We start from the raw sequence: 3,847 nt of genomic DNA on the forward strand, positions 1-3,847 counted from the left end.
GCAGGGGAGGGGCAGAGAGAGAGGGAGACAGAAACCCAAGCAGGCTCCACATTGTCAGCATAGAGCCTGATGTGGGGCTCGATCTCACGAGCCCTGAGATCGTGACCTGAGCCGAAACCAAGAGTCAGACGCTTCACTGGCTGAGCTACCCAGGCACCCCAATATCAGGGACCTTCTGATGAAACGATGAAAAACACCTCCCCACTGAACTCTATTGTGCATGAAGGTGGCAAGACCATCCATAAAGTGTACGAACTCCCATGGTTATGTACTCAGCTGATGCTAAGGACTCTCCAAGTGGCCAGTGGGTCTGGGAGAGAGGTGACGTCCTCCAGCACCATGGCATCTGGCAAGGGACTGACAACGGGAGAGGCCACATGCACCTGCAGAGAGGGCCCCGGTTTGTCTCCCTTTAGCAAGGAGGTCTCCGTAGCCGTGCTGACTTTGGGGGTGCCTCTTCCATTACTGAAGGCATAGTGTGCAGCCGGGTACATAACGTCGTAAACTCAGAGTCTGTGAGGGCATCTAATTCCGGGACAGCACGCTACGTGGCCACCGTTGCCATTCCAATTGCGAATGGTGCAGAACTGGGAGGGACAGTCTATTGTATCAGAAGCCCATGGCCAACGAGTGGCTATGATAGGTGGTTCAGAGATTCCGGGGGGCATAAAGAGGAGGCTGGTACAGCCCCTACGGTGAAGGGGTCTCCGCGGGCACTAACACCAGTGCCTGTTGATTTATTTCAATTCGGACAGATTCTAGAACTTTTTTTTTTTTTTTTTTTTTTTTGAGACACAGACAGAGCATGAGCAGGGGAGGGGCAGAGAGAGAGGGAGACACAGAACCGGAAGCAGGCTCCAGGCTCCGAGCCGTCAGCCCAGAGCCCGACGCGGGGCCCGAACTCGTGGGCCAAGAGATCGTGACCTGAGCCAAAGTCGGACTCTTAACCGACTGAGCCACCCGGGCGCCCCAGATTCTAGAACTTTGTGTTGGCGAAGACTTCATTTCAGGTGGGCCCTTTGGCAAGTAACAGCACCGGGGGGTTGAAGTAAGATTATAAATGAGGAATATGTTGCCTCCAGAACGCAGAAAGGGCTAGAAGACGTTGGACTCGTGTTAACGTTGTGGGTGCTGAAAGGGTTAACCAGCGTTTCTTGACAGCGTCAAAGGTGGAGCAGCTCTTGGTTTCCCGGAGGCTTTTCTGGAATTGAAGAGACGGCCGGGACCTTGCACCATGTGTGGCAACGATCCGTCCCTTTTCCGTGAGCTCCGTCGTGAGTATATCTGTGTCCTTCATCCGTGTGTCCAACAAGTCTCCTTGGGGGAAGATGCCACCCACGTCACGTCATTTCCGTGTTCCGGGCAAAGGTGGGTGCAATTAGGGTCCTGCCGGCAAAGACGGTGTGTAGTGGCAAGGCTGCTGAGTTCCCTCGTGAAGCCTGGTAAAGGTATATTGTGTCCTTTCAGGGGGAAAGGCCACCGTGCTCACAGGCTGTTGAAATAGACACTGAACAGGTGCGTGGGCGGCTCAGCCGGTTAAGCGTCCGACTCTTGGTTTCGGCTCAGGCCATGATCTCGCCTCACGGTTCGTGGGTTCGAGCCCCGCCTCGGGTTTTGCGCTGGCAGCACGGAGCCTGCTTGGGATTCTCTCTCCGTCCCTGTCTCTCTGCCCCTCCCCCACTTGCACTGTCTCTGTCTCTCTCGAAATAGATAAACGTAAAAGAAGGAAACAGACACCGAACAGAGCATATTTGCCAAATCTCAATCTATAACAGCAAAACGGTTGCCAGTGGCTGATTGACTAGAATCGGTAATTATAATAATATTGGGCGTAGGGGCCTGAAGTTGGTGGTGGGCTCACCGCGAGGCACCATTCATTCTTTCCAGGTTTAAGACCAGGCCAAAACGGGGATATTAAAGGAGCAGTAGTTGGCATCATCACCCTTGCGCTCACTAGGTCATATGTAAGTTGAAATCCTTGAGGACCCCGGTTTAACTTACGTGGGGTGATATTAACTCTGTTAACGGGGTAAGGGGATTGTTCTGAGATACTGACGACTGCAGCAAGGTAGAGGGACAACACGAAGGTGGCATCCACCGGCCTGTTTTCCTGAGAGCACCTCCAGAGACCTCTAACTGGGTGCCAAATCTGAGGCCTGCCACCGAGGCCAGCGCTCTAGGACGGGCCAAGAGGCCTCTGGCACGGAAAGACCGGGGGTGTGTTTCAGTCAGCTCTGTGTGCAGTGCCCCGGGGGGCGGTGGCCTGCCAAGAATCCGTCTGATGGTTCTGGTTACGTAGGACCCAGGAACGTTAGCCCCGTCCCCCCGGCCGCCATGCCCTGAGTGGCAGCTGCAAAACCCAGGTCATCAGACCTGAGGAAAAGCCACCCTCCGGGAGACGCTGACATTCCAGAGCGCGGCAGAGGGAGAGAGCAAACGTGGCACTCTCCAGCCTCTGTCCCTGCAGAGGATGCCAACAGGCCCCCAGATCTGGTAAAGCAGAGGCCTGCCCCTCAGGCCCACACTTTAAGATTAGCAGATGAACCTGGGGCACCGGGGTGGTCAGTCAGTCAAGCGTCCCGACTCTCGATCTCAACTCAGGTCATGATCTCACGGTTTGTGAGTTCAAGCCCTGTGCCGGGCTCGGTGACGTCAGTGGGGAGCCTGTTTGGGATTCTCTCTCTCTCTCTCTCTCTGTCTCTCTCTGCTCCTCCGCTGCTCACACGCTCTCTCTCAGAATAAATAAACTTAAAAAAATTAAAGCATAAAGATTAGCCAATGAACCTCTTTCCCATAAAACTCTGGCCCCTCTGGATTGGCTCTCTTTTTCCTGGGCCCGGGGACAGGTGAGTCTGGGCACGTGTGCCCTTTAAGAGCCGGTCTTAGCTTGCTGTAGCCTTGTGGGTTTTGTGAACACAAGCCTTGTTGGTTTGCAAAGCCAGGTGTGTTTGGGGGTTGTCCCTGAGGTACAGTTTTTCAACGTCGGGGTGCCCGATGCTGGGTTCAAACCCTCCGCTCCTCAGGAGAAAGCGCCGAGTTTTCCATTCCTTCTGGACCGTGGCTGCCAAGCCAGGAGTGGCGTTTATGGCGAGATTATGTCTCAACTTCACGTTCCTGCCGCAATGGTATGTTCCCCCCCCCGCCCCCTCATTTGCCCGCTGTGTAGGAGTCACTCAGCGAGTTCCTAGGCTTTTTCCAGAGGAAACTGTTGCAGATATAAATGTAGATTCGCTGTGTCTGTGGGAGGAGGTGAGTTCGGGATCTTCCCGCATCACCAACGTGGATCCGTTTATACCTTTGCTCAAAACCCTCGCATCTAGGAACTGGAACGTCTTGAGTGTCAGCCTGTCTTTCGTAGCCAACAATCCAAGATTCCCAGGGCCACATGCCATCTTCTCTCTGTGCTCTTCTCTTTCTCCCCAGTACCTGGATCCCTTCCAGACCTGGTGAGCCCTCTGCAAATGCGCACTCGCCGTTTGAGGGCGGCCTCCACGCGACTCAGCTCAGAGGCACAAAGAGATACAGACGTGGAATGAAGGTGAGAAGCGATAGACGGGGGAATCCGGGTTGAGATGGGTGTAGACTGACAGCCTTCACACGCGAACGCAGTATAGTTCTATTTTTACGACTCCATCTTTTTCTGTATCCAGAACAGTAAGATTTATTTTCCATACAGTGGTTAAAGATTCTAGAACTCCCGGGGAGGCTGGGTGGCTCCGTCGGTTAAGCGTCCGACTTCAGCTCAGGTCATGATCTCGCGGTTCATGAGTTCGAGCCCCGCGTCGGGCTCTCTGTGGACAGCTCGGAGCCTGGAGCCTGTGTCAGATCCTGTGTCTCCCGCTCTCTC

At 54.4% G+C, this 3,847-nt stretch overlaps 1 long non-coding RNA gene across 1 annotated transcript; it reads left to right on the forward strand.

Moving 5' to 3' along the window:
- Positions 1 to 1,166: 1,166 nt before the first annotated feature.
- On the forward strand, positions 1,167 to 3,532 carry LOC123594567. The gene is made up of 3 exons (XR_006710785.1): positions 1,167 to 1,274; positions 1,711 to 1,810; positions 3,424 to 3,532. It is a non-coding gene; the product is annotated as an uncharacterized LOC123594567 (long non-coding RNA).
- Positions 3,533 to 3,847: the final 315 nt, after the last annotated feature.

This window comes from Leopardus geoffroyi, chromosome X (genome assembly GCF_018350155.1).
Source record: "Leopardus geoffroyi isolate Oge1 chromosome X, O.geoffroyi_Oge1_pat1.0, whole genome shotgun sequence".
Classification (NCBI taxonomy): Eukaryota; Metazoa; Chordata; class Mammalia; order Carnivora; family Felidae; genus Leopardus; species Leopardus geoffroyi.